The sequence below is a fragment of the Sphaeramia orbicularis genome, chromosome 24 (genome assembly GCF_902148855.1).
Source record: "Sphaeramia orbicularis chromosome 24, fSphaOr1.1, whole genome shotgun sequence".
Taxonomy (NCBI): domain Eukaryota; kingdom Metazoa; phylum Chordata; class Actinopteri; order Kurtiformes; family Apogonidae; genus Sphaeramia; species Sphaeramia orbicularis.
This window is the reverse complement of record NC_043979.1, coordinates 22004524-22013150: the sequence shown is the minus strand read 5'-3', so window position 1 is coordinate 22013150 and position 8627 is coordinate 22004524.

Sequence of the window (8627 nt, the reverse complement as noted above, 5' to 3'; positions counted from 1 at the left end):
TGCGCATGCGCAGCCTTCTGGCATTAGGTTCCGGTAGTGGTGGAAGTACCTGGGTCCAACCAGGACATGTGACACATGTTTACTTCTACCACTTAATACCAGTGTTGGGCAGTAGCGTCGCTACTTGTAGCGAAGCTAGTAACTTAGTACAATTTTCAGTAGCTTGGCGGTAACGTCACTATTTCCTGAATCAAGTAACGTTTCAGTAACTTAACTCTTTTATTGATCAAGTAGCGGTAATGACCACAGACGCTATTTTTATATGGTTTAACACAGTGGAGAAGCAGTTTGTAGACTAGAAAATGTAATTATATAATCCACAACACAAGCACTCCAGATAGTTCAGAACGGGGCATACACCCTTTTTTTTTTTTTTTTTTTTTGCCACACACACTGTCTGCACAGGGTTCACTGTAAACCAGAGCTTCCGCCCGGAGTGGGCGTGTCTTACTGGAACGTCGTCGTGCACATTCTTGGAAGCGCCGTGCCCGCGCTTGTGGACCGCAGAGCAGACTGTGGGCAGTGATGGAGCTTTTCCCACTTCCTGTTCTCTGACATCCTGCCCGTGAATGGACAGCGGATAGGGTATGGAGCGGACCAGGAGCATCATGCGGGGCTGAGTGTTCATGGCAGAGTTGGAGATGAGACCCGCACCGGTACCTGGTCTCACCTGGAACACCTGGTCTCACCTGGTCTCACCTGGAACACCTGGTCTCACCTGGAACACCTGGTCTCACCTGGAACACCTGGTCTCACCTGGAGCACCTGTCAGATGACGGCGTCCACTTTACTGCAGAGGGAACTGGTGTTGTGCAGAACATCCCATGGCTGTTGGCTGAGGTATGTGGACGGTGATCAGCACAAAGGCTCTTTTCAGAGCCGCCAAACCCACAGTACAGAGCATTACAGCCGGATTCCCTCTGAAAAATAACTGAGATTTTTGCTAAATAAACTCAACCAGACAGCTCATATTTTTTTCCAAATAAAAACAGGAAATGTGCAATTAACTTACAACTTTGACAATAAAGTTACTTTTTTTTTTAGAACAACAAATACATTTTGGTACCACAGATGAACATGTGACCAGTATCAGTGGGTCAGTGAGCCCGTTTCCATTAAAGCCCAAACTGTCCAAACTGGTCCAAAACACAAACATGTCCCATGTGTCTTTTCCAGTCCAGTCCTTGTCCAGTGTCCAAACCTAAACTCTTTGTCCAGTCTAGTGACTGATCACCATGGCACTTCATTGGTTTGGTGGACGTCTGTAAAATGAGTCCAAGGTGCTCCAAACATCAAACATTAGTCCCACCTGATACATGTTCTAACCTGAAGAACAAAAAAACATCCAGGACTGATCCCATGACCCCCTGAAAGACTTCACACCCCCCAGTTTGACAAACACTGCACTAAAGGAACCAGTTTGTCAGTGGTGCAGTGGTCCCTGACGAAGTGGGTATACTCTCAATTTTTGCTTTCTTTTTTTTTTTAAGTAGTCCAGAAAAACACATGTTTTAGAAACAGCGACATGCCAGACTACTCTATTTAGTTTACCCAAAAATCCATCAGTAGTATTTCCTCACTATTGTAAAATGATCCTGACTTAATCAGGAGCAGTTTGTAGGTTTTACTGATCCCACAAACAGCTGCATGAATGTAAATGTATTCAACATGAGGCAAACATAGGGTTACAGTTGTTTTTGAACATTTGTTTAAATACAATTCTTCAATCTTAAGTTGACAATGCATCCTTGTTCATATTTCACCTTAAATAAATCATTCTCTTCCACACATCAAAGCCAATCAGATAAACTCAGAAGTGCACTGTCCACAATGTCCATGATGTGTGTGATGCAGGACGTAGAGCCCCACCCCTGGGTGAAACACCTGGTTTTTAGTCAGTCCCCTGCCTGCACAGCCATCCCAAGTATTCTGTTTACTACCCTCCACTTCCACGTGACTTTGAACTCCAATTGGACCGTAGTGAGCATTGTTAACTACCTGGTCTGCAGATGTCAGTATTTGGTCAGTCATTTTTGGTCTGTAATTATAGTTACTCTGGCATATTGATAACCCACTGGAATTGACTTTGCATGTATTTGGTCATTTAAACACGTAGTTCCTTATGTTTATTGTCATGCTAAGTTGGCGCAACTTAAAGTAGCTTCACATGTAGTGATCTACTTCTGCGGTGTTTGTGTAACTTAGCTGCTACATTTGACTGGGTGGTAGCTTCTGTGTAGTGAAGCTTCATTCATGGCAGAGGAACTGGTAGCTTGCCCAACACTGTGTGTGTGTGTGTGTGTGTGTGTGTGTGTGTGGTGGGGGTGCTCCTCCTCCACTGGACCATTAGTTTGTTGAGTCCTGCAGCCTTTGCAGCTGACAGGACTTCAGGGTTCTGCATCCCAAGCCCTGGGTTGGACACCCTGCACGACCAGCCCCTAATCTGGTTCTGTGATGCATGTGGAAGCTCAGCTGCATGTAAGGCATGTGCTCAAACACATTCATATGTTACCAAATTGATGCATTTTAATGAATGGAATCATCAAAATATCTGCGAAAACACAAGTCTGAGGGTGGCTCTATTTAGCTGAAATGCATGGCTCACTTTATCTGAATACATTAAAGTAAAATGAACCACCAACAAAAATGACATATTCCTAAAAATTAAAGAACTTAGATAAACACATTTTTTACATTATATCTTAAGCAGGCAATCACAACACATATGATGCATAATTTTTTTTGTAGATGTACACTTATTTTCTATTTATGAACCTTATCATTTTAAAGTCAGATTTGTGTGCCAGGCCACTTTCCTCACAGTTCTCCTCAGCAGGTTGGATGGGAGGCATTGATACACCCACCACAGCAAACACACACCAATCAAATCTATTATTTTTTGTCAAGTACAGATGTGACAACAATTTGAAATAATTTGCTTTCATTTGCTCTCTTCTTGGTTTGATGTGAAAAAATCATTACACTATGCCTATAAATCATGACAACTTCAAATTTTTGTCTTTGTTTTAGTGCAAAAAATAACATTAAATTATTAAAATATTTACATTTATAAACTATCCTGTAACAATAAAATGTGAATAACCTGAACAAATATGAACAACCTGAAATGTCTAAAGAAAATTAAGCACAATTTTAACAATTTTCTGCCTGTTACTAAGTGTTTAGTGTCGCTGTAGATCTGATCCATAATGCACATGTAGAAATGATAAGATGAGGAAGAATACTGTTAAAACTTAACTTGTGTTTCTTAAGAAATTTACCTTTTTTCAGGTTATTCACATCTTTTTTTAGCTTGGATAGTTTATAAAAGTAAGCATTTTCATAATTTAATAGGTTTTTTTTTTTTTTTTAATTTTTTGCACTAAAACACTTTGGAGTTGTCATTATTTAAAGGTTATTATGTTATTATTTTACAGGTCCGGCCCACTTTAGATCAAATTGGGCTGAATGTGGCCCCTGAAAGAAAATGAGTTTGAGACCCCTGCTCAAAGCCATTGCTATGAGGTTAGACATGTAAAGTTTTAATGTATTATATATATGCATACACTGAAAAATATTTGACTTTATAATAAATTCCCATTACATTAACAAAAGGTTAGAATGATTTGTATCCTGTGGTGCAACTCTGACCTCTGCTGATATAAGTCTGTAGTCACAACTGCACATTATGAGACAAGTAGATGTTACTGTAACTGGAAATATGTCCCATCAGGTACAGAGAAAATAAAAGATGTAATGATAATAAAAATAATAATAATCAAACCAGGACATTTTGGCCTTTGACCCAGTTTTCTTTTATTCTCCATCAGATCCTCGAGTAAAAACAGTGTCTGTGCCTACGTGAATTATAATAATAATAACGATAATAATAATAACAATAATAATAATAATATCTGCAGATAACAGTGGCAGCAGGTGGAAGAGTGTGTTTCTTGGTGCAAATGCGTAGCACAGCAATCGAGACATTCTTTTACACAGAAACACCTTTAAAATCAGTAGCATACACACATTAAATGTTGATGCTTCTTCCAACGACTTCGCGTTGTTTCGACATTGAAAACTCATCACCCACAGGCTTTAGATTAACTTACAGTGTAACCTCAATTACCAGACATTTTTTGGCATAAATGACTTCTTCACTGTGCAAGATATTCCAATACCAGCCTCAAGTCGGTCTATAACACAGGTGTCAAACATGCAGCCCCAGGGCCATAACCGGCCCGCCAAAGGGTCCAATCCAGCCCGTAGGACTAATATGAGAAATGCAAAAAATTACACTCAAGATATTAACAGTAAATCCTTTCACTTTAGGGGCCATCTAAAGCTCTACTTTAGTCTCTGGTGGGTCAGATCAGTAAAATACTACCATAAAAACCTACAAATAATGACAATTCCAAATTTTTCCTCTGTTTTAGTGTAAAAAAAAAGTGAAATTACATGAAATTGTGTAAATTTACAAACTAGCCTTTCACAAAAAATCTGAAAAATTTGAAATGTCCTAAGAGACGTAAGTGTAATTTTACTAATATTCTGCCAGTTACTAACATATTTTGTGTATTTTGCAGATCCATTGTGATCTGTAAGTTGTAATGCACACTTACAAATGATAGGCAGAGGCAAAATATCATTAAAATTGCACTTATTTTTCTTAATAAATCTCAGTTTTTTCATGGTTGTTTTCGTGTTATTCACATTTTTTAAAGGACACTTCATAGATGTAATTGTTTCTATAATTTAATTTTACTTTATTCACTATAAAACACATTGAAATGTTTGGAGTTGGCATTATTTATATATTATTATGTTATTAATTTACTGGTCCGGCCCACTTCAGATCATATTGGGAGGATATGGCCCCTGAACTAAAGTGAGTTTGACACCCCTGGTCTATAATGTTGGAAGCAGGATCCATAGAGTGCGGCTGGTATGAGCTGACTTCAACTAAGGCAACACTTATGGGACAGAGGAGCCTCTAAATGGGGATGGTGGTAAAAGTTGGGAGAATTTCTTTAATCAGCTTCAGCAAAAACATATTTAAAGGCCTGAATGCATCTGGTGTGCCCGTACAACAACATCCACATATATATTTAACACTGGTTCTATGTGTATTTTTCAATTTAGAGGCTTTCATTACTAAACTTTATCTTTCCTCAGCTGTCATACTGAATCATTTGGCGAGGCAAAATCCCATATTTTTTTTCCTGCTATCTTTCCTCTTTGTGATTATGCACCCATAAGTCTGAGTCACGCGGGGGAATCTTAAACCACATTACCAACCCCTGCCCTTCTGTGGCTGTAAAGGCACAGTTGCATTTTTATGTCGACATTACTGGGATTGTACCGCAACAAAAACAGCCAAGAGTATCAGCCAGTAAATACACAGATCTAATGAAAACATTACAGAGCCATTTAGCTTCAACTGAACTGAATGAAATAACAGAAGGTCATTTGTTGCTCGTAAAGCTTGATCGAAATGACTGTGGAGTATTTACATAATTGGAGTAAGCTTTGTGGTAATACAAACAACAGCATTTCTACATGGCATCTTAACATGACATTAATGGGCACAATTATAAGTAACAGACATGTGAATGTATAAAAGCATAGGAAACTGTGCATAAATGGGGGAGGGGGGGGGGGCGTTGACTATGTAAATATCACCCTGTACATAAAGCTAGTTTTGTAATGTGTCCAGTTATAATGCACTAATGATTGCAATAACAGCTGACAGCAGTGTTGTGTAATAAACTGTTTCATGTTTCTGTTTTCTAACCAACATTTTAAAATGCAAGAAATGTTTTAATTAACTAACATTTAGTGTTAGGTAATTCAACCAGAAAGGTAGGCAATGAGTTATTTCAGTGGCAATACAGTCACACTATAATGTATTTGGTAAAATCCTGTGGAAGGATTAAGATTAGTTCATGTTTAAAGCTTTCCCAACAGTTGATGCATATCCCTGAAGTCAATTAAGTATAAAATCTTACACTGTCAGCCACGTGTCAAACAAGGATGCAGCAATTAAAAATGTCAGTACAGTTCAGATATTCAACACTTAAATAATAGATGCACACATTGCACATTTAAATTCACAGTGCCGACATCAACAGATTTTACCCCTGATCCTTTACAGTACCATCTTCGTTCCCAACATCGCTGAGTTAGGCAGAGGAACATGGTCCCACAGCTGCACTGTGTTTGAACTGATATATTTGGATCTATTCTGACATTACACTGATTCAAGTTTTTACTTCCTACAACAAAATACGGTCGCTAAGCAGCTCTGGGCAAAAGTATCGGGAGGCATTTTGAAACGACATTGCTATTCAGCAATTTCTGTGGCACAGTTTTTCTGTTGATGGAAAGCTCTGGGTGTAGTGAACAGAAACACAAACTCCCTGAGAGTGGATCCAGTCCCAGAGTGAGGTCCTCCCATGTCTCTGCAGGTTCGATGGACCTGACGCCTTGTTAGTATCTCCCAGGTGTAAAAAGCATTTCAAATCCCTGGAATGAAAAGCAAAGCGAATGGCACTGCACCACAAAATGTGCAACATGCATGCATTTAAAACTTCTTCCTTTATGCCTTCAGTCCTGGCTTTAATAGAGATTCAGCGTTTCTGCAGGAAACTGATGAAATTTGCTGCAACTCTGAATATATTCCAGTGCTAACCACTACAGATTTAGAATGGATTTATACACAGCCAGTGTCAAAGTGAAATTTCTGCATTGTTTTCTCAGTGTGGCGTGTTATAAGCACAGATACTTTGTGCTGATCGTTGTCTTCTTGTTTGTTTTCTTCACCAAAACAACTTTGTGAACTTCTCATGCCGGAGCTACAATAAAAAAACCAGATCAGTCGATGGAGTGGGTGGGATAAACGCAGAAAATATCTGTGACTGATGTGGAGGAGCTGGGACCTTCACTAGTGGAGTTTTTTTTAAGATGTCAGACTGATGAAGATAAAGAGGGGGATATAGCAAAGAGAGAAAAAACAAAGGAGAAGCACCAGGGGAAAAGGTTCAAAGGATAAGTAGAGGACAGCAAGTGAACTGCTGCCAGGCAGACCTTTCAGGACCTTTAAAGCTCTTGAAAAGCTCCTGTTTCCTGGCAGCACTCCACTGTAGTCTGCTTTCTTATGTGCTGCTGTCAGTGTGTGTCAGTTACAAACCAGTATGTCGTTACATAAACTCTCAAGCAATCAGACATCTTGTTGCCACTGCAAAAAGCCGAATCAGAACCAAACACTTCGTATGAGTTAAGCAAACTATTAAAACACCTGGTAGGTGATCTGTAAATGAAGTACACTACCTATTTCATCCAGTCCACAACATGGTAATGGCAACTGCTAAACTCCTTGTTAACATTTTCCAACTGTTACACCCTCTTTTTCGTTGTCAACACACAAAAAGGTAAGCAAAATCATTTCAATGGTATGTTTAACTATTTGGACTGTAAACCTATGCATCAGTGCATCTGAAAACCACCTAACTGTCCTGTGCACACTCCTTGTGTATTCCTCCAGCCTTCAAGTACATTTGTTTTCATGCAAACTCCAGAACACACTGACGGCAATACCACGTGGACCAGCACAGGCAAAACCTAAAAAAAAAAAACAACTCATGTAACAAAGGGATAGGCTCTCCGGTCTACACTGCCACATTCTGTGTTTTGTTTTGGCACAATTGCCGCACAGCAGCTTTTTGATTTTTGATGATGCGGATACTGGCATACGGTGCAGCGTGAGCACAGATGACCTGCCAGGCAGAGCGGGGCGTTAAGAGTGTTATCATCTGTTCATTTTACACAAGCTAATGTTAGACGAGCTCAGCCAGGCAGAGGAGGGACAAAGGCAAAATGAGAAATGTTTCATTTTTTAGACACGGTGGCTGAATGTGTGTTTTGTCAACTGATTTTTATACTGTGTACTTGTCAAAGACTCCAAAAAAGTTTCATACAAAGGAAGATGAAAAGCCAAATTCTGCTTTTCTTTTCCTACATTGTGGCTTGTAGTTAAAAGCTATCTTTCCGCTCTGTTATTCATTTACAGCTCTGGAAAAAAATTAAGAGACCAGTGCAATTTCCTGTGAAATCAGCACGTCTGCATGTGTGACAGCCATTCCATTCCTGTGTGTGTTGAATTCTAACACAAGCACACCTTATTCTACTGAATAAATACCTGATCCATATCTTATTTAAGGAGAAGTATAAAAACCACTACTGTGACCATCAATATCTTCTTACAATAGGCAAAAACAGTGCTATTAGTACTGCAAAAGTAATTGGAATCCAAAAATAACTACTGAACAGGGCTGCATGATATTGGAAAAAAACTGACATTGCAATTTTTTTTATTAACTCTGCGATATATATTGTGATATGAAAAACTACTCAGGAGGATGTAATAGCTGTGTAGCGCTGACGTAAACGGTCAAATAAATTAGTTGTTTCTTCTCGTTGTGGCGACAGGTGCAAGGCATTGCCGACACAGAACTTATGTTTCAGTATCATCCTTCTTGTAGCTGAAATAATCCCAGATAACTGACGTTGCTTTTGTTTTTGGCACCAAGTCTTCATTTTCAGTGATTTCCTCTTGTCTGTTACTCATT